This window comes from Cervus elaphus, chromosome 25 (genome assembly GCF_910594005.1).
Source record: "Cervus elaphus chromosome 25, mCerEla1.1, whole genome shotgun sequence".
NCBI classification, from domain to species: Eukaryota; Metazoa; Chordata; class Mammalia; order Artiodactyla; family Cervidae; genus Cervus; species Cervus elaphus.
The window spans coordinates 38615974-38639561 of NC_057839.1; the positions used below are offsets into that span (position 1 = coordinate 38615974).

At 40.4% G+C, this 23588-nt stretch overlaps 1 non-coding gene across 1 annotated transcript; it reads right to left on the reverse strand.

Moving 5' to 3' along the window:
* Positions 1 to 14870: 14870 nt before the first annotated feature.
* LOC122684031 lies at positions 14871 to 14977 on the reverse strand. The gene has a single exon (XR_006337926.1). It is a non-coding gene; the product is annotated as a U6 spliceosomal RNA (small nuclear RNA).
* Between the last annotated feature and the right edge of the window lie 8611 nt (positions 14978 to 23588).

Here is a 23588-nt window from a genome sequence, read left to right on the forward strand (position 1 = left end):
AAGTAGACAGATATCAAAGGTAAATGGTTTTATAAAAAAATTCTAAATGTTTTGTTATTAAAGTAACATACTCATTTAGACATATTTAATTTATAAAAATGTACAGAAAAAAATGCATGAAGTTAAAATTGGCTAGTTTCACACCTACAGATCACCATTGTTTATGTTTTCATGTATTTTTTCCAATTGTTCAGACATTTTTAACAAAATTTGAGACAACTATTATCTAATATACATACAATTCCTATATCTTGCCTTTTTTACTTCTCACTGTGTCATGAGCATTTAATCAAAGATTCCAATATGCTTAATCATTGCATAATAGTTCATTTACCAGTCAATGAAAAATTGATTTAACTGAGCCTTTATTGTTAATGCTTAGGTTGAATTCAATTTCTCAACTTGTATGGAAGTCTCTCTGAATCTGATAGATTCCAAGAATCAAAATCACTAGGTCAACAGAAATTAACATTGTTAAGGTTTGGAAAAGCTTTAAATTCAATTAAAGCCAGGAATTAATTAGTATCCTTCTCATTCTTCATCCTTAATTTGCTGAGCACAGATTAATCTGACCCCAGCCTGATGCATAGATTTGACTAGGATTTTTCCTCGTGTTCTCTTTGAACAGTGTGTCTTTAGGAAAAGTTCGGCATCAACATTTTTAGAGAAAGGGGATTCTTAGGCTACTGCTGATATTCTATTTCTTGATCTGGGTGGGGGTTACATAGTTGTATTCAGGTTGTGAAAATTCATTGAGCTCTACACTTAAACAGTTTGTGTTCTTTAATGTATATGTGTTATACTTCAATAGAAAGTATGCTTAGAAAAATATTTTTAATGCTTCTTGGAGTCATTGGCTATGAATTTCCTCAATAAAGTCCTTAATAACCAGGAAATCCTTGTGATCTTGGGAATAAAATAGTGTGTATTTGAAAACCATTAGGTATTTTTTAGATGTAAAGAATTACCACTATCATCACCCGAGTGAAGTCATTCAGTGATAATATGTGAATGAGGCAATACTTTCAGAGGGCATTTTTAGTTTATAATAAATTAAGTAACTCTGAAATTGGTAAGTTGGTACATAGGGCGACCAGACTTTTGAAGAGGAGGGTTCTTTCCTGTCCACACTTCCTCTGGCTTGCTCCCCCAAAGAATAAAGCACATGTCATTGGGCTACTTAAAACTCTAGTTTCAGAATCTAGTATTCTAAATACAGGATTACCCTGGGCACATCCTTTGGCAACATCATCAATATCTGGAGTCAGTTTTTTACCTATAAAATGATGAATGAAACCAATGCCTATGGTTGGCAGGGTTGTCAACAAGGACACCTGGCTATAAGGTGTCTGGTGGGGCGTGACTTTCAGAGCTCACCATGCCTCCTGGCTAGGGGCTACACCCACTCAGAAGTAGGGGCAACCTTTTTCTAACTTAGACAAAGATGCCAAAGGGGCTCCCCAGAGGTTTTTGTCTCTGAAGACCCTCACCTTAACGTTCTATGATTTAGGTCCATGAATCTATGCTGCCACCTGGCACCCTCCATTTCCCTCACTTTCAGGCCAGGCCCTGTGGATGGCCTACATTCATCCTCCATGAAATACAGTCTGTATTATTTAGGAGAGAGGTCACAACCGTACAACATGAGTTTGACCTTAGTCCTAAGACAAGTCCTGTCATCCTTCTACAATGAACATGATCCCCAGATACCCCTGGGCTCTGCCTGGACATCTGTGATGGCTAATTTGATATGTCAACTTAACTAAGCTATGGTGCCCAACTGTTTGGTCAAACAGTAACTAACCAAGATATTGCTATGAAGGTAATTTTAAAATGTGATTACCATTACAATCAGTAGACTTTATGTAAGGCAGATTGCTCTCTATAATGTGGGTGAGCCTCATCCAATCAGTTGAAGGACTCAAGAGAAAAGACTAAGTTTTCCTGAAGAAGAAATTCTGACTCCAGACTATAATATGGAAATTCTGCCTGAGTTTCTAGCCTGCTGGCCTCCCTATGGATTTCGGACTTGCTAGCCACTGCAATCTCATGATTGATAAATAAGTAAATCAATAAATTAATAAATCTCTCTCACATACACACACAAATATATATCAATAGGACACATGTGTATCCTATCGATTTTGTTTTCTGCAGAACACTGAGTAATAAACACAACATCTAGAATTGCAGCCTCTCCAGTGGAGCAAGGCCCACTGAGAAACCTCCACATTCTCAGGAGATCTCTCATTGGAAGAATGGCCAGGAGCACAGTGACTCACGGCAATCCAAAAAAGCAGGAACCTACAAGTGCAAGTGCGAAGTCTCATTTTAACACTCATTTTAGAGGCCTTTGCAAAGCTTCTAATAACAAATACAATCTCAGAGTAGACTGTTGTAAGAAAATATCTAAACAGAAAGGATAAAAGGCTTTGGGGGTTGGTATCATAAAGTGATTTCACAACCATTTTTAATCCTTTAGAAAGTGCTTTTACATGCATGCTTTCACTTAATCTAGCAGCACTTCTTGGGAATAAAGTCATGAATGCAAATCTCATTAAATTCTGATCATTTGAGATAAATGGAATAAAACATCAGAAGAAAAAGACTGTGTTCTGCCATTGGTACCCATATGATGTCATAGGGGTTTCTCTAGATCCCTGGGAAGTATGCCTTTTAAAAGCAAAGGGAATATCCAAAAATAATTCAAATAAGAACTATTTTTATGATTTTTTATGAGCAGGCCTAGAGTATGAAATGGCATGTAAGGTCTAAAGAGAGAGAGAGAGATCTATTTAGGGATTCTAATCAATCATTTCCTCCCCTCCCTGCCCCTCTTAATCTTTCTGGCAGATTAATCTGAAGAACTCTGCCCAACCATTTCATTTCCTGTGTGCACACACCCTGTAGACACATACAAGCAGATCATTATCACTCTGGGAGTGATCATGGACCAAATGTTATTTTCACCTTCTCCAGCTTCACACTGTCTCATTCTGAAGACTCTGGCCATCAGTCTGTCCTTCACATCTTGGTGGTATTTTTAGCACCACTTCCCTTCAGATCTGTCTTTCTCCTGTCAGAATTCCCCTGGCAAGAAGATAGTTGTCTTCTAACTTTTTCTACCTTCAGCAGTTAAAGTTCACTCCAAGGAAAAATTCTTAAGTCTTGTAGAATAGCCTCAGTTATCTGCCATGCCTGCCAGTGAGGATGAAAGTGAGGAGGAGGATGAAGGAGAAAGAGGAAGGTGAGGAAGAGGAGACGGGCAGTAAAGAAGGCAAGATTACCTGCAAATTTCTTGCAGGCAGTATCTGAGCCTTGCTCCTCTTTGAATCTTTGCCTCTTAACATCATGCCTAGCACATAAAAAGTGTTTATTCAATGCTTGGGAAATCATGTAAATATAAAGAAAATTAACAAAATGAAAAAGAATGAGGTCTGCAGAAAGAGAGAGAAAGAATTAACTTATTTCTAGTAATACGAGGAGACAGTAAATAGAGCACAGTTTCTACAGTCAGAATGATTGACTTGAATTTCAGTTCTGAAACTCACTAGCTGTGTACCTTGGGCAAGTTTGTTAAGTTTGTAAACCTCAATCTTCTCATCTGTAAAATGAGTCTATAGCACCTGCCTCATTGGGTTGTTCAAGGATTAAATGTAGTCATATGAGTAAAGAACACTCTATAAATGTTAATTACTATAATTCTTTTTTGATCACCACCATCATCATGGCATCTCCTAAAGTCCCTGTTGCCTACTGATCTTGAAACTGGTTCTCTTCTAGAAATACCTTGATTTGGTAACCAGTCAAAAATTAAGAAGTCTGTATGTTGGTTTTGTGGATACTCACTAGCTATTACTCAGAAGGAAATTTACCATATTAATTTCATGTTGACAGTGCTTTAGGATATAGTGAAGAACATTAAAAACTTCTATTGAATTTTCATATCTTAGTCAATTAAAACATTTCTCCTGAATGTTCAAGGCATAACCTAAGAATTTGAAGTGACTGAATCTTTCATCACAGTACTAATCAGATTACAGTGAATTTTACTCCCTGGGTTTACAAGGGAATGTCTCCTTACATCCCAGAATGCTTCCAACAGCCAAACCCTCACAAGCTTGGCAGGGACCCAGGGCTCACCGGCACTCACTCACCTGACAGGCAATCACACTTCATTTGCAGTGAGGAGGAATTCCCTTTTTGATGACAGATGCACTTCAGGGACACACCTGCTGGGCAGGCACTGTCTCATGACCACTCAGGGGAAATGACCCAACACGCTTTCCCAACCAGCAGAAAAATGTCTATCGCTCTCAGCCTATCCATTCACATCCTCAAGGAAATGAATGCAGTGGGATCCTTTCTACGAAAGGCCAGAAGTGAGAAAGACCAGAGGCGGTATCAGGCTGTCTTAATTCCATGTCCATCCCTTGTTTTGTTTGTTTTTTAATTCTGCTCACCCATCCAAAAATAAAATATATATTTGAAAAAGAAAAAAAAATATACTGGTGCTGAATCACCATCTACTCATACAAGTGTTTTACAAAATTACTACCCTGGGGTTATAACTTTTTAATAGGTCTTTGGCCCTCCTCTTCCCTCTCCTATCCCAAGAAGCTAGTCTAATCTTATAACCTTTCACCCAGATCAGAATCATGGGCCTGATGATCAAGATCTTTTCTAAGTGAAAGAAAAAAATAATGACCATCTGTGTCATGGTACACAAGGTTTACAGATTGCAGAAAACACATTGCTGCTAGTGTTTGATTGTAATAAATCTTTCTCTAAATCTGGGATACTCATCACTGCAATAGTCTTTCTTTGAGACTCTAGGAATGCAGCTCTGAACAACAGCAGCTCATCCCAGTTGTACATAATAATTATAATGACAATATTTCTATTTGACAAGTTAAATTCACATGCAAGGAAATCTACATCCATTTACAAGAGCAGAAAACAACAACAACAACAACAAAAAAAACCCTGCTAACCCAATAAAGAGTAGCAAAACAAGAGAGAATTTCCTTTGACACAGATTGACAAGGAAGGAGCTTAAAAAGGAAGCCACAGACTCTGAGGATATCTGGCTCATTTGAGGCTGAGGTTTGGTCCATCAACCTGGAATTCACTAGATATGAATTCCTCAAAAATACCCATCCTTCCCAGTGCTGGATAAACTCAGATCCTGAGTCACAGCTTGAGGGATGTTCTTAGTTAGTTGGGGCTGTTGTAACAGAAATAACATAACCTGGGCAGCTCAAACAACAGACACTTATTTCTCACAGTTCTGGAGGCGAGGAAGTCCAAGATCACAGCATCTGCTGACTTGATGTTTGGTGAGAAACTGCATCCTGGTTCATAGAGCGCCATCTTCTCACTGTGTCCTCTATGGCAGAATGGCCAGAGCTCTCTAGAAACCCATCTAAAGGACACTAATCCTATCCATGAGGACTCCACCCTCATGACCTAATCACCTTCCAAGACCCCATCTCCAAACATCATCACGTGAGGGGTTAGGCTTCAACGTATGAAGTTGAGGGAACCAAACATTTAGCCCATTGCAGAAACTGAGTTCCCCAGGCCTGCCAGTGCTGAATGAACTTGAGCAGCTTACTAAAATTTGCTGCTGCCTTGTTCTGTCCATCTGTGAAACAGGGAAACTACCTACTTCACGGCACTGTTATGGGAACAAATGATTTTATATGTGAGGGCATCTAGTAAACAACAAGATAATGTTGAGCTAGAGCAATTAGGAAAGACATCATAGCCGAGGATGCTCCAGAAACTTAAAAAGGAGCAGGGTCTCGACAGGTTAAAAAAAAGAGGGGAACATTGTGATGTAATGAATATGGCAGCAACAAAGATGATACAGGTCCAATGGGTGAAATAGACTAATGGGAGCCCAGCAGAATGTTGGAGTCCTGTGAAACAGGCCTCCTCTTTGGATGTACACAGGGATTTTAGGATTAATATCTTACCCAGTAGTATTTTGCATAAAAGTGTGATGAAATTTTAAAACAGGGATTTCCCTGGTGGTGCAGCAGTTAAAAATCCACATTGTAAGGCAGGGGATGTGGGTTCAGTCCCTGGTCAGCGAACTAAGATCCCACATACTACGAAACAACTAAGCCCACAGACCACAATACTAAGCCCACAAGCCACAACTAGAGAGTCCATGCACTTCACCTAGAGATCCCACAAGACACAGTGAAGATCCTGCATGTGGCAACTAAGACCCAACACAACCAAAAAATAAATAGAAATATTTTTTAGAAAAATCTTTTTAGAAAAGAACACGAAATGCTAGTTCTTCATAAGACCTACGTGTTCCTGCCCAATTTTAGTGACATGCCATCCCTGCAAACCATAACTCTGCAGCCTCTGATCAGTCCCTGAGTCACTAAACCAAAGGTTCTCAAAACATGGACCTCAGGCCAGCAGCACCAACAGCAGCTGTCATGGAATTGGTAGAATGAGTGCACGCGTACTCAGTCACTTCATGGCCCTCAAAGATGTCCTTGTCCTTATCCTGGGGACCTGTGAACACACCACTTTTCACAGGTAGGAAAAATTAAGTTTGGAGATGAAATTAAGGCTGCGAATCAGCTTGCTTTAAAATAAGATTACCCATTGGCTATCTATTTTACATATGGTAATGTAAGTTTCCACGTTACTCTCTCCATACATCTTACCTGACTCTGGGAACTCAAACAGGGGCTCTGTAACAACTTAGAGGGGTTTGATGGGGAGGAAGATGGGAGTGAGGTTCATGAGGGAGAGGACATATGTATACCTATGGCTGATTCATGTTGTTGTTTGGCAGAAATCAACAAAATTTCTGTAAAGCAATTATTCTTCGATTAAAAAAATAAATTTTTTAAAAAGGAAAACAGGAAAAAAAAAGATTACCCACTTACTTGACTTAGTATGAACAGAATGCTAGATTTCTAATGTTAAGAAAAAAAATAGATATGCAACAAGCAATAAAGGGTTACTGTATAGCACAGGGAACTATAGTCAATATCTTACAATAACCTATAATGGAAAATAATTTCAAAGATAACATATGTGTATACAGACAAGTAAATCATCTTGCTGTGCACCTAAAACATTGTTAACTGTGAAAGTGAAACTGAAAGTTGTTCAGTCGTGTCCGACTCTTTGTGACCCCAGGGACTATTCAGTCAATGGAATTCTCCAGGCAAGAATACTGGAGTGGGTAGCCTTTCCCTTCTCCAGGGGATCTTCCCAACCCAGGAACCAAACCCAGGTGTCCCGCATCACAGGTGGATTCTTTATCAGCTGAGCCACAAGGGAAGCCCCTTCCCACAGGGGAAGGAAGTTAACTATATACCTCAATAAAATATATATATATATAAAGAAAAAATAAAGTAAGATCACCGAAGTGAGTCCAATGGCATCACAAGGATCCTTATACAAGGGAAGAACCAGAGAGAGGACATTGTGAGAAAAACTCAATTCAGTTGCTGGCTTTGAAGATGGAAGGGGGCCATGGGGAGGGAAGAAATGCCAGGCAGCATCCAGAAGCTGAAAAGTACAAGAAAAAGGATTCTCCCCTGGAGCCTCCACACAACCCTGCCAACACCTTGATTTTCTCCCAGTGAGACCCATTTTGGACTTCTGATCTCCAGAACGTTAAGATAACACATTAGTGTTCTTTTAAGCCCCTGAATTTGTGATAATTTGTTACAGCAGCATTAGAAAACTAATACAGCTGGAAAATTGCTAAAAAGGCAACTTCTTTGGCCACATTCCAGACCTACTGAATCAGAAAACCCCAGGGTGGGGCTCTGCAGTCCGTCTTTTAAACAAGCCCGGGGGTAATTCTGATGCACACTGAGGTTTGAGAAACACGCACCAGACTAAGCAAACACAATAATTTCCCCAAAGCAATCACACTCAGACACACATTCCCGTGAAAACACAACACAGACAATTAATGACTTGATTAGCCATGATAAAATCTACCAGAGCCACATCCTGCCTTGACAAGCCTAGAATAGGAAACCCAACCAAATCAATAGTGATTCAGATTCCCTCCAGGCTTAGAGTCTTCATTTGGAATATCAGTGATGAATGCGCCCTAGTCAATGGGAGTTCCATTTTTAATTCATTACTGATGCCAAATAGACAGTTATTTGAGGTGGAGTCACTTACCTCTATCTCACTAAACTTAAGTAATGGGGTGGAGTGGGGAATGTGGGTAGATGAAGGTCCCAATAAATCACAGATTTAATGATGGCCTGTTCCAGGAAGAAGAGGCAGAGTTAATTTCAGACACTTAGACAGGAAGGGATGAGGATTTTCATAGACCATAAAGCTGGTTCTTCCATCTAGAGTGTAGGTCCTGCTCACCCCCTCCACCATTTCATTGCCTATCAAGAGGTCAGTCAACCTCAACTTGAATATCTCCCATGATAAAGAACTCACTACCTTCCAGGGCAAACTATTCCAATCTGTAAGAGTTCTAATGGTGAGACCTAAATTCCCCTCATCTGACAGTTGGTTTTCTTTGGACTTCACGCTTGATTTCATTCTGGCCTACATAGACTTCTTTGAAGTCTCAGGTGTACACACTCACATTCGAGACTGAAATATGACTAGGTTGCAGCCTCCACTACCTACATTGGCTTGTTTTCTCAGTACTTTTAGCCTCTGCTGACCTCAGAGGGAGGCATGTGTGTGAGCTGAGCAGGAGGTAGACATGGGCCCTGTTAAAGACAAAGTGTTTTAAAAGCCTTTGATGAAAGGCATTATGGCTTGAAAGGGTTGTTTCTGAAATACTACACCTCCCTTTTAAGAACTCTTAAGATCTGAAGGGTGATACTCTCTCACCCCAGAAGAATTCAAGCATGAATTTTCTTAGAGCCACCAATTAAGAATCCAATTCCATCTCCCCCATTCCTCATTTCCAGGAGAAATTACCTAGTTAGATCTTTATTTTCATTTTTTTAGTAACAAACTTAACCATGCTGAAAATATCTCAGAGATAAATAACTCTTAGATGGGGCAAATTAAGATCCAAAAGCACAATAGCTCTACTTAGTACACGTAACTATAAATAAATAGAAGGAAACCCCGAAGTCATCTTTGTTGTTTAGTCGCTAAGTCATATCTGACTCTTTGTGACCCTATGGACTGTAGTCAGCCAGGCTTCTCTGTCCATGGGATTCTCCAGGTAAGAATACTGGAGTGGGTCGCCATTTCCTTCTTCAGGGGATCTTCCTGACCCATGGATTGAACCCGCATCTCCTGCATTGGCAAGAGGATTCTTTACCACTGAGCCACCAGAGAAGCCCAAATCATCCTTACTTTACTTATTAATTATTAATCCAATTATTTTGCACATCTATTATATGCCAGTCACTAAGAGAGATAACATAACACAATGATGAGCTAGACAGACACTGTATTTGTCCTCCTGAGGCTTGGAGATCCATTTAAACACCAATTCATCTCTATTCACATGATCCTATGGCATTAAAGTTCCAGATAGTTCTATCATTTATAAAATAACTCAGGGAAATGTGGTTGTTGGATTGGGATGCACCCATATCCTTGACTCAGATGGCTAAATGAAGGAAGCTAGAAACCCAAGGTTAAATAGATCTTGGATTTTTCTGGATGAAACCTGTTAAAAACATAAAAGAATCTCATTTTTGTCCATCGCCATATGGGTTTCTTTATGGAACCAACTGAACTAGGGTCCAAATGAGGCTTCTTTTAACAGAATTCATTAGGTTTTTCTTTCTTACTCTGTCCCAAGGCTTATTCCATCCATACAGAATTCAAACTTGCTGGCCAGTGTCACTGGATACTGGCAGTGATTCATGAACCCATAGTAGTCCCTGTGACCTCTGACAACCACTGGGGTTTAGCTCCCCTCACTCCACTTAAAAAAAAAAAATGTATGAACTAGCAACTGCTATCAAAGCACTAGCCCTCACATCACTAATCCAAAGTGCAAGCAAAATCTGTGGATCCTCCTACATTCCTGTGGATCTCTCTCCTGGGAGATCAGAAGATGCTTGAGACGTGTATGCATTATTCTATAAAAACAGAAAAGCTGCTCTTCTGATTCAGCATACCAGCTATGACAGAGACCCCAAAAAGCATCTTATGGAAGTCAGAGTTGTCCTCTTGGTTGTGAACTCAAAAAGTCAGATCAGAACCCAAAATAAACACAAAAACCAAAGCTCTTCCCTCCACAGTCAGTTCTATCAAGCATAAACATGTAATCCTTCTAGATTTATATTTTCAGAAATTCCCTCAATTCTAGAGTAGTAAGAAACAAAAGTGCAATATCCCCTGTATGAAGTGGGACTTTCTTATATTATGCAAAGCTTACTTTTCAAAGAAAAAGAGATGGAAAGAATACATGGAAGAACTGTACAAAAAAGATCTTAATGAACCAGATAACTACAATGGTGTGGTCAATCACCCAGAGCCAGACATTCTGGAGTGTGAAGTCAAGTAAGTTGAGCCTTAGGAAGCACTGCTGTCAATAAGGCTAGTGGAGGTGATGGAATTCCACTAGAACTATTCAAAACCCTGTAAGATGATCAAAGTGTTGCATTCAACATGTCAGCAAATCTGAAAGACCCAGCAGAGGCCACAGGACTGGAAAAGGTCAATCCTCATCCCGATTCCCAAGAAGGGCAGTACTAAAGAATGTTCAAACCATCGGACAATTGCACTCATCTCCCGTGCTAGCAAGGTCATGCTTAAAATCTTACATGCTAGGCTTCAGCATTATGTGAACCAAGAACTTCCAGGCATCCAAGCTGAGTTTAGAAAAGGCAGAGAAACCAGAGATCAAATTGCCAACATTCACTGGATCATAGAGAAAGCAAGAGAATTCCAGAAAAACATCTACCTCTGTTTCATCAGCTACGCTAAAGCCTTAGACTGTGGGGATCATAACAAACAGTGGAAAACTCTTAAAGAGATGGGAATACCAGACTGTCTTACCTGTCCCCTGAGAAACCTGTATGCAGATCAAGAAGCAACAGTTAGAATCCTCTATGAACAACTGATTGGTTCATGATTGAGAAAGGAGTATGACATGGCTGTCTGATGTCACCTTGTTTATGTAACCTATACGCTGAGCACGTCATGAGAAATGTTGGGCTGGATGAATTACAAGCTGGAATCAAGATAGGAGGGAGAAACAACAACCTCAGATACAGGAATGATACCACCCTAATGGCAGAAAGTGAAGAGGAACTAAAGAACCTCTTGATGAGGATAAAGGAGTGAAAAAACTAAATATTAAAAAAAATGAAGATCTGGCAAATAGAAGGGGGAAAGGTGGAAGTAGTGAAAGATTTCCTCTTCCTGGGCTCTAAAATTGCTGCAGATGGTGACTGCAGCCATGAAATCAGAAGATGATTGCTTTTTGGCAGGAAAGCTATGACAAACCTAGACAGGGTGTTGAAAAGCAGAGACATTACTCTGCTGACAAAGGCCTGTATAGTCAAGGCTATGGTCTTCCCAGTGGTCAGGTATGGTTGTGAGAGCTGGACGGTAAAGAGGCAGAGTGCCAAAGAATTGATAACTTCAAACTGTGGTGCTGGAGAAGACTCTTGAGAGTCCCTTGGACAGCAAGGCAATCAAAGCAGTCAATCTTCAAGGAAATCAACCCTGAATACTCATTGGAACAACTGATGCTAAAACTGAAGCTCCAGTATTTTGGTCACCTGATGCAAACGGCCGACTCATTGGAAAAGTCCGTGATGCCGGGAAAGACTGAGGGCAGAAAGAGAAGAGTGTGCTAGAGGATGAGATGGCTGGATGGCATCACCAGTGCAATGGACATGAACTTGAGCAAACTTCAGGAGATGGTGAGGGACAGGGAAGCCTGGTGTGCTGCAGTCCATGGTGTTGCAAAGAGTCATACATGACTGGGTGATTAAACAATAGCAACAACCTCTCAAAGACAACTTCTTTAGAAATTCAGGAGATCTGCGACCTCTTTATTATTGAATCCTCTCAGACTTTACCTTTCTGGGCTGAATAATACTAACCTTTTCATTCTGTTTTCATAAAACCAGCTCCTGCCTCTCCCTACCCTATTTCATCTCTCCCACATATATTCATATTCACGCTTATATCTTATCTATCTCCCCATAACCACTTTCCTCTGGAGGCATCCTTTCTTTCCTGTGGCACAGTGCCTGGGCTCAAAAGCAGCACCACATTTGCTGGAATGAAACCACCTTTCTCTTCTATTTAGTTTCCAACACCCTTAAAGAACAATCAGAACATGTTGACTTTTTACAGCCAGTGTCTTCATTGACTCACATGCCTAGATTGTAACTGATAACCCAGAGTCTGTTATTCCACTTGAATAGTTTATAGATTATTTTTCTACAAGTTCAAGATCCTTATCTATTTTGAACAAGAAAATGGAGAAATCTTATGATTTTCATCATGTTATTCTTTGAGATGGCATCTAGGCTAGAAGAAACAATAGTTGATATGCTCACTAAAGCAAGATGCCATGTCATGGGGACACACAGCAGCCCTGAGAGAAAACAGCATGTAGAGATACCCACATGGAGAGGAAGCATCCCACCAGTTCCCCCATGGCTAGCCATGGTGGGGAGCACCTTAGCAGTGGGTCCTATAGGCCCCGTCAAGCCTTCAGATGATTCCAGCCCCCCCCCGGGATTTGAGTCTTCCAGCTGAGATCACAGAAAACTTCATGGAGCAGAGATGAGCCACCCAGATGTGACCTCTCTGAATTCCTGACCCACAGTAATTCTGAGATAATAAATGATAATTGTTGTTTTAAGATACTAACATTTGGGGTAATTTTCTATACCACGATTGGTACTATATCACGGTGTATGGGTACCCAAAAATAACTTTTCCTAAAAAGTAAAAAAAAAAAAAAAAAATATATATATATATAGAAAAGTTATATACATATATATATATATTACAGTTCAAAATTCAGCATAGTGGCTACCTCTGCAGGGGAAGCAAAAGAACAGGATAGAGAAGAGGATACAAGCAATTGCTAAGTAATTGGTAAACATCTGCCTATTGGTCAGATGGTAATTTTTTGTTTGTTTTTTTTTTCCTTCAAGCATCAACATTTATTATTTTTTTAATTACAAAAGTTATGGTAGAAAGTAGAAGAAAAGACAGTTTAGAAAACTATGGATATGCACAAAGGAAAAAAAATCACACATTATTTAACTTCCATGTGAAAGTGAGCTTTTTTTCTTTATTTGTGTATAACTGGGTTTTTTTTTCCTTTGTGTACGTATCTACTCACACACATTTTATTTTTTAAAAAACTGAATCATAGTATACATATTCCTTTGTTATCTCATTTTTTCCACTTCTTTTTTTTTTTTTTTTTTTTGTTTAAGTGTAGTGCAGTTTATTACACCGGCAGGCCCAAGGCAGAGTCTCCTCTTAGCAAGGGCCCCGACCAGCATTTGTGAAAATCTTTTATTTTTTATTGGAGTATAGTTGGTTTACAATGTTGTATTGATTTCTATTACACAGCAAAATGAATCAGCTAGACTTTTTTATTTTCTAATGCTCAGATGCTCAGTCATGTCCAACTCTTTGTGACCCCATGGACTGCAGCCCACCAGGCTCCTCTGTCCATGAGATTCTTCTGGTAAGAATACTGGAATGGGTTGCCATTTCCTTATCCAAGATGGTATGTTTTTAATAGGTAAATAGATGAATGGATGATTAGATAGATGAATGGATGAATATATAGATAAATAGAAGAACTTGTATGGTCCAATGATGAGAGTGTGTCATGAGCCAAAAATTGTGTTTAATCCAGTTTAAACACCTAAGGTCCAATGATAAGAAAGGGAGAGAAGAGAAGAAGAGGAAGGGGAAGAGAAGAAGGAAAGAAGGGAGGAAGGAGGGCAGGAGGGAGAAGAGAGTGAAGTTATTAGTTCTTACCTGGTAACATGTCAAAATGCTTCCACCCTTCACCCAACATGTCTACTCCTGAGTGTATATCCTAGAGCAGCAATTCCAGAAGAGAAAAGGTACAATATTCCCAGAAGCATTTTATAGAAGCAAAATTTAGAAATATACCAAATATCCAGCAACTGTAATATGAATAAATCCATGGTGGTTATTCAGACGGTAAAACATTACACAACAGTAAATACCAATAACTAACATCCTGGGTTAATCTCTACCCAACTTCAGGGATAAATATCTAGAGATAATAGACACGGCTTTCGGCAATGAGAGAAATGTTCTGGAGCATGATGCTGGGCAAAAGAAGAAAGATGAGAAATGATTCCATTTCTATAACATTAAACACAGACAAAAATAGATAATACATTGATTAGAGACGCATGCTGGGCATGCGTGCTAAGTCTCTTCAGTCATGTCTAACCCTTTGTGACCCTATGAACTGTATAGCCCACCAGGCTCCTCTGTCCATGGTATTCTCCAGGCAAGAATACTGGAGTGGGTTGCCATGCCCTCCTCCAGGGGATCTTCCTGACCCAGGGATCAAACCCTCATCTCTTATATCTCCTGCATTGGCAGGCAGGTTCTTTATTTCTAACATCATCTGGGAAGCCCCTTAGAGATGCATATATGGTAGTAAAACTAGAGTAGAAAGCAAGCAAATACACGAGATTCAGACTGGTGACTGGGAGAAAGGGAGATTGACTAGGAGCAGGGCACGTATGAGAGACTCAACAGTATTGGAAATATCCTCATTCTTTCTGCATATATAAATATAAAAGCATTTTTAAACTTTATTATTAATACTCAGGACATTAGGAATTTCCAGATTTTTTTTTCAGAAGCATATATAGAACCACTTCTGGTAACAAATACAGTAGTAAAAAACTATGGAACGATTTATGAATTTGCATATCATCCTTGTGCAGGGGCCATGCTAACCTTTTCTGTATCATTTCAATTTTAGTATATGTGCTGCTGAAGTGAGCACAAATATTCTCTTTCTTAAGCAAGGTTGGGGAGACATCCAAGATATCCATATTTTTATCATTAAACTGTATGTAGATATTGTACAAACTTCTTTGTATGTACCGTGAATTTTAAAAATAAAGATACAGGTGCAAGAAAATAGAGAATCAATATCACATGGAAGGACTTAAGCAGCAGAATTTCCATCCAGCAAAGTGAACTCTTTGTCCTTTCAATGTCCCTAGAATCAGGTCTGAAAGAAACCTCAGCTACCCAGGTTTCATCTTTGCTCCTCGGAATATAACAGGAAAAAAAAAAAAAAATGTTTATTGACTAGCTATCCCATAACTTTACAATACCAGCACCACATTTACATCTTCAGGCCAGAAGTTCTGTATCCTAGCTTTGTGGGTTGTCAGATCGGTATTCAATATGACATGGTGCAATGAACAGAATACTGGGCTGAGTATGAGAGACCAGTTGACTCTGGGGTCTGCTGAATTCCTCCCCAGCCTAGATGACTTTGACAAAATCAGTTCACCTCTCTACCGGGATGCTTCAGAAGGGCCGCTGGGGATAGCCAGAGCTGTTCCATTTATAAATGACTTTTTGTTGGACTTCTTGGTTTGATCTCTTTTGAAGAAAAGGTTGCACTGCTTTAAAAAGAGAAAAAGTTCAAAAACCTCTAGACCAAATGATCCCGAAGTATTTTCTTGTTTTAACGTTTTAGAACTCTGTGCTTTGTGAAAATCATATTGTGGACCTGGCATATTGTTAGAAGCGTTGATCAAAAGGGTACTTACAACTAGATCACAAAGTTGGCCTCTTCTGGAGAAAGTCTATATATTTTTTTGCCAAGAGTAATGGAATATTCCAGAATTTCTCTAGCAAGGCAACTCAGGCTTCCCTTCCTTGTTTCCCCCTCAGAGCCCACCTGACCCTTATTCTGTCTGGGAATCTGACAGCAAATCTAGCTGACTCATTGAATCACTATTTAGAGAGAGATCGAGGGAGAGGGGCTGGAGATGAGGGGAATTTTCTGCAAGAGGCAGAATTGCGTAGCAACTTTCAGACAAGCTCCTGGGGGACCCATAGCTTGCTTGTTTGTCCTTGTCCATCCTTCTTATGTCTTTAGCCCTCAGGTCCATCAGCCATGCTGTCCTCAGGGTCTTCTTCTGTCCTCCACCTATACTTCATGAGATTTCCTTACACTCTGATTGGTCAAGCATGTGTCCAATAGGACACATTGGTTCTGGATCAAATATTGCCATCTAAACCCCAGTCTTCCAGACTTGATGGATTTCAGGCACCCACTAGAGCCACAACACCTTCTTTCCATCTCTGTACAAAGTCAACTTTGCCTGTGGCCACTCGGCTGGTAATACTCACCAGTGCCTACCAGGACAGCATGGGAGATCTATCCTCTGGCCAAGATGTCAATGCTATTGTCTTAATAACGGATTAGCCATCGAATCATCACCCCAATTTGGGGTGAATCCCACTTCCAGCTTTACTCTCTGCTTCAACTTAGTCTAATTTTCAAATAAAACACACCAGTTGCTGTTCTACACAATAACAAAAGGAAATAATGGGACTTCCCTGGTGGTCCAGTGGTTAAGAATCCACCTTCCAATGCAGGGGACATGAATTCAATCCTTGGTTGGAAAACTGAGATCCCACATGCCACAGGGCAACTGGGCCTCTGCACCACAACTAGAGAGAAGCCCATGCACCTTGAGAAGCCCATGTGCCACGACAAGAGAACCCACATGTCGCAACAAGACCCAGTGTGTCTAAGTATCTTTTTAAGTTACTCATTCTTATTTTTTGAAAAAACAGCAATTTTTAAAATATGAGCCTTGATAGTCTGTAAGTTCATCAAACTAATCATATTAATTAAACTTCAGATTCAATATCACAAAGATTTCTTCTAAGCACAATTCTGATATGCAATCATGATGCATGCTCTGGAGAAATAAAGGCTGTCACTCTTCCTTTTCTTTCCCCCACCCTACTTTACTCCAGAGTTGCTGAACTCCCAGGAGAACCATACAGCTACAACGTGTCAATGTCTAGACATTCACAGGTTGAGTTTTAAATGGGAATATTTCAAGTGTTGTCAGTAAAAATAATTAATATTCTCCTTGAAAGAGAAAGTCAACATAGAAAGATGCCTTAGCCAAAGCAGAAATCAGCTGTATTCTCAAATCACAAAAATGATTTTGCTCAGTCTGCTCCTGTTGCAAAAAAAAAAAAAAAAAAAAAGCATCTTCATTTGTTTATAGGATCACTATGAAACACAACGGCTTCCCCCACCCATGGTCTGGAAAGTAATTCTCCAAGGTTTTTATAAACACGCTGAATGGAGGAAGCTCAAAGCAATTCTCTCTGTCTTGAAAGGAAATTACATGCAGGCCCCAAACTCCAGCACACATGAATTCCAGGTCCATGAATTCAAGATAATCCATCCCATTCTCAGTGGCTAGGTCTGGTGGTCCACAGGCATATGCTCCAATCTGAAGGAAATGGCACCATCTCATTTGTGAGCTAGGACTATACAAAGTGGAATCCTATCCATTTATCATACTGCCATTTTGTCTAAAGAAATGGAAAAAGCAACACTTGATGGTTCTCATTTTTAGGTACCCTTAGCCCATTCTCCTTTACCCAGCATCCCACACTCTTTACCAGCAGTCTTTGACTGGCCAACTCAACCTCATCTCCCACTGCTCCATTAGCCTCTGCCAAAATCAAGCTATTTTAACCTCTACACCCCAGCCCACCTTGTGCTCTACACACCCCTCAATACCTTAGATAGTCCCTACCTGAGATGTTTCCACTGTCTTTAATATTATTTCCAACATTCAAAGCCCTCCTGAATACTCATCTCCTTCTTAAAAATTTTCCTAAACATTCCAGTTAGAAATCTGTATTTCCAATGAATGTTTGTAGATCTCATTTCTGCTCTTGTCTTTCTTACATTTAATTTGCTGAAAAAGAGGTTTGGTTTGCTTTGAATTTTGAAATAATATTCACCCATTCGAATTTCCCACTTGACTACAAGCTTTAATGGCTGCGGGGGTTGTGGGTAACTTCTATTTGGTGTGTCACCTATAATATCTACCATTTTTCTTTGCACATAGTGGCTAATTCAATAAAAGTCTGTTTATGATGCTTGGGAAGTAAAGATTCCAAACCAAGAAACCCAAAACATGTTGTTAAATGTAAGAACAGATTGCTCTTTAGTAAAACAAACAACTGATCTATACGTACACTCTATTCTGAAGGCTTGTTTGAGCCAAATCTCTAGAATTTTGTCTACACCAATCTCACAGACCCTAGCAGTCTCCCAGTTAAACTCTTTCATATATGGATCATAGACTAGACACCCAGAATCTAGCCTGAGGTGGCCCTGCACAACTAGAGGTTCACCATTCTAGCTATGTCATGCTTGATCCTGAGAACTCTGGGAAATCCTCGATTTGGGGATTACTTTGCCCAAGTAAACCCAAAGAGGAGAAAAGAAGAAGAACCAGCCCTCCCATCTCTAGTACCCTCCAAATGCTAGGCCAGATCAATCCTGATTGCAGATGTTCAAGGAGTGGTCCACTCTCAGACATCCATTTCACTGAATGGCTTTCATATTTGTGGCTTCATATGCCAAATGAATAAAGGAACAGCCTATATCCACTTAGTAGGCAGACAACCAGTAAACGGTGTCTGTGGTTACTAGCTAATTTCCTCTTTGCTATTTTCATAAAAAGTAGGGTTTATCTAAAGAATTTCTCTGGACTCTGATGAAATCCTAAAGCCTCAAATTCTTCAACATCCAGCAAGGATATACAAATATATCATACAGATAGATATCAATATATCTACCACTGCATATTATCAATACAAAGTTGCCATTTCCTTTCTTTGGAAGAACTGTTACTCCTCCTCATTTTTTCATCTCAGAATATTTTTCTTCCTAATAAAATATTAATCCTAGGAGATGGTTGCCATTGACTTGCTTTTAGTGGCATCACTTGACAAGATGACAATCCTGTTGGTCCTCAAGATTATTCAAAAGTTGCTCCCACCTGTGAAATTCAAAGTCTAGGAACTACCAGCTAGAGAAGATAGACCTTGCTAACGTCAGCTCTACATGATGTCTCTTGTCCTTTATTCTCATTTGCATCCTTTTAAAAAAAATCATCATTTATGGAGACACTCAATGGGTGCCTGACACTGTACCAGGGGTTAGGATTACAGGCATGGAGTATAGATAGTCCCTGGGAAGCCTATGATCTGGGGGAAAGGCAGGCAGACAAACAGTTACCCTATTTTAAAAAGCCATTGTTGGCTTCCCTAGTGGTCCAATGGTTAAGAATTTACTTTCCAATGCAGGTGACACGGGTTCCATCCTTTGTCAGGAAACTAAGATTCCACATGCCACAGGGCAGCTAAACCTGTACCCAGCAACTGCTGAGCCTGTGTGCCCTTGAGCCCATACTCAACAACAAGAGAAGCCCACACACAGCAAAGGGAAGCCCTCACGCCACAACTAGAGAAAGCTCACATATTGAAAGGAAAGATCCCGTGTGCCGCAACTAAGACCCGATGCAGCCAAAAATAAATTAAATAGATAAATGTATTTTTAAAAACAAAAAAGCCGTTGTTTCCATTTTCCCATCATGGGAAGTTCTAGAAAAAGAACATCTAGTTCTCCAGAATTTAACCTCCCATCCTTTTGAAGGATTCTGTCTATATTAAAGCATTTTTCCTTTTTTTTTTTTTCCAGGAGTCTAAAAATAACCAGAAGTGGCCTGGTCCTCTCTCAGCCTCTGCTACACTCTCCATGGGTGCCCAGGAAACACAGGCCCCAGGCTCACTTTGACCTTTTGGTGGCATCCTTCAGTCCCAGTTTTCATACAACAAACTGAAACATGACATCCTTGGTATCTTACCAGTCCCCCAGCATATGTTCATTTTCTGTTCCTGAGATATTTCTCTTATTATAAAACACATCACCTTTCCTGAAGGAGATCGCAATTAAGATACAGAGGAAAACAATTAAGTGGTGATTCAGACAAGAAATACATGGTGGATCATAATCATAAATTAAGGTAATCAAAAGGATCATAATATTTAATGAAGACAAAAGAGAAAAATGATAAAAGGGCTCCTTGTCTAAAGAGAAGGTAAGAGGTTCCTTCACTCCAACTTCTCACTCACACCCCATACCCTGTGACTAGTGAGATTTTTTTCTGACACTTCACTTGGATGCTTTAGAAGTAAGTGAGAAGGGACAGTTAGTGCTGTGACATGTTATGAGCCAGCTCTCTGAAGAAGAAGTGTTCTGATGTGTGGCATTGCCAATTTCCAAAGGGACAAATATTCCCACTATGGCCAATTTCAAAGTATCACCAGTTTAGCAACCGGCTCAGAAAATCCCTGATTATTTTACTACCTGTTTTCATGAGTCCATATGAACTAGCTCCTGCACACCACTAGATGAGTGGAATCTGAGAAGTGACTGTTCCAATCTTAGGTCCCCATCGGTTGATATGGAACAAGGCTTTTTAAAGCTACTGATTTGTTTTAATATAAAAATTTTAAATAAATGGGGCCAACTCCTTGATGTTAGGTGGGAACAAGCCAGCACTTTAGCAAGGGTACATTTATTCATCGTTGTTATGAATCTGAAAATGGGATCCAACTGCACTGGGAGCAGAGTCAAGCAAAGGTTGATGGTTCAAGGAGGGAGTGTCTGAGTTCGGGCAAGCATGGTCCAAACATCAGTAGGCAGAGAAGGTTTGATTACAAGTAAGCTGAGGGCACAGATGGGAATGAAGTGGGGTTAGGGGCAGGGGCAGGGTCCTGGGGGTGGAGGTGAAAGGAAGATAACACAGAGGCGTTTCCGAAAAGAGAAGCCAGGTACAAAATAGGCCCATTTCACAACTTTACCTTCAACTGATGTGTGTTTGCAGAGCTGAGTTCCCTGAAAAGTTCCACTCGGTTTCCAAGGAAAAGAGCCATGAATAGACGGTTTTCTGTCCTGGGGGTCTGTCCCCCCAGGAACCTGATTGCAAGAATGAGAACTCGGGCTGATGGCTCCTTTCTACACATATGGAACAGCTTTGGGATGGGAAAAGATTTTTTTAAAAACAAAAAAATCCCTGAAGAACAACTTTGGCTCTTGGTTAATGGGATTGATGCATGACTTGAGAGGAATGAGAACTGTGGCAAAATGAAGCTTTTGAAATGCTGAGTTGCTCTGGTTTTGGATCAGGGCCTTATCATTCAGTAGCCAGAGAATGGGTCTCCTTGGGCCTGTTAAAGTTATTGATTTGGTTTTAATATAAAACTTTTAAAGAAAGATTTTTGATTCAATGGAATGAATGGATATTTAGGTAGGTAGATAGATGCATGAAGAATGATATATAGATATATCATTACAAAATAAATATAAATAAATACATAAGTAAATTTTCTATAAGAGTTTTATATGAAGGAATATATATTAGCTCACATGATGGTGAGGGTTGGCAAATCTCAAACTTATCAATCAGGCCAGCCAACAAGCTGGAAATTCATCAGGAGTTAACTTGGCAATCTTGAGATAGAACTTCTTCCCTGGAAAACCTGTTCCTACTCTAAAGGCCTTCAACTAATTAGCTGAGTCCCACTCACGTTTTCAAGGGTAATCTTTACTTAAAGTAAGGAAATCAGGATTAAGGATTGCTGATAGCGGTTGTCAATCACATCTATAAAACATCTTAGGAGCAACATCAAGATTAGTGTTTGATCAAATAACTGGGTACCATAGTCACATTGACACAAGAAGTTAACCATGACAGGTGGGACCCTAGCTCACTGTCTCTGGCCCCAGGCTGGAATTTCTTCTCCAATGCTACTCAAGCACTCTGGGGTCCCACCCCTAGCGTCCATAGTAACATTAATGTGGCAGTTACCACTGGGGCCCACATCAGGTCTGTTCTTTGTGGTTCCTAGAAGCGCCTATGACCCTCTGGTCTGCTTCTTTCTGATATATTCTGTTGGGAAAGATCACTCTAGCCTCTTTTGAGGCTCAGCCTCTTTCATCTTTGGTTCTAAATTAATATCTGGGTCCACAGGGGCAAATACCATTACCCAGAACATCTGTCTGCATCATGTCAGCCCCTACAAGGACCATGAGTCTACTCTGCTTCCTCCTTTAAAGGAAGAGTGTCCATTTCAGGTCAGTCATGGGCTCTGGTCTGTGTCATCCTTGCTCTGGGCCCAGGATGGTTCCGCCACTCTTTGGACCCTTGCCAGTCACTGGGGCAGAAGGAACATGGGAAACTATAAACCAGCTCTTAAAGCTTCCTCCTAAAAGAGATATACTTTCCTTCCAGGAAAATGCCACCCTACCATGTGCCTGGAAGGAGATATGAAAATGTGTGGTAATTGGCATTGACTGTTACCACCAGACCCCCTGCTCACCCACAGGGCTGAGCCTCAAGCCCAGTGAGTTGCCCAACCTTGTCTGGATCAGATCACCAGCCCCCCCAGCCCCTACTCCCCTCACTCCACATGGGTCTCCGCTGGATGCAGCCAAACCTTCCCTTTACATTCACTTGTCTCTGCTTCTCTGCCTTTCCTACAACTCCCACACTCAGAAATAACCTTCTACACTTGATACTAGATTTCTATCATGGAAACATGCTTTACACAAACAGCATTAATAGACAGAGTTGACTACAGAGAAAGATTACATCCTTTAGGTTTCCTGATCCAAAGCCCCGACTCCTCATTGCAAACCAGTTAAGACCAGTGGCTACCTGCCTCAATACTTACAGTGTCCATGTGCTTCTAAATGGGCTTCCAGGTGGCGCTAGTGGTAAAGAACCTGGCTGCCAACGCAGGAGAAGTAACAGACAAGGGTTCCCTCGGGAAGATCCCCTGGAGGAGGACGTGGCAACCCACTCCAGTACTCTTGCCTGGAGAATCCCGTGGACAGAGGAGCCTGGCAGGCTACATGAGATTGCAGAGTCATTCAGAACTGAAGCAACTTGGCACACAAACACATGCTTCTAAAAAAAATACAACTAATGGTGCAAGAGAATTGGAATAAGACAACATTCTATAATACAGAAAATCTCAATTTTGTGAAACAAAACGTTCATGGACATAACTTTTAATGGGTCTAAAAACTACTTCAAAGGGATAGAGGATTATTTCTGGAACATGGAAAAAGAATTGACTGATATTATGTTTTCAAAGTAGGAATGTGTGTATATTCTTTTTTAAGATATTTTTTTTTAATGTGGACCATTTTTAAAGTCTTTATTAAATTTGTTGCAGGAAGGGGGACCCATTCCAGGACCCAAAACTGGGCTCTTGTCTAACACTAGGAAATGAATTGTCCGAGGAGACATATGTGCTGACAAAGCAAGAGATTTTATTGGGAAAGGGCACCCGGGTGGAGAGCAGGAGGGTAAGGGAACCCAGGAGAACTGCTCTGCCGAGTGGCTCACAGTCTTAGGTTTTATGGTGATGGGATTAGTTTCCGGGTGGTCTTTGGCCAATCATTCTAATTCAGAGTCTTTCCTGGTGGCGCATGCATCACTCAGCTAAGATGGATGCTAGTGAGAGGGATTCTGGGAAGT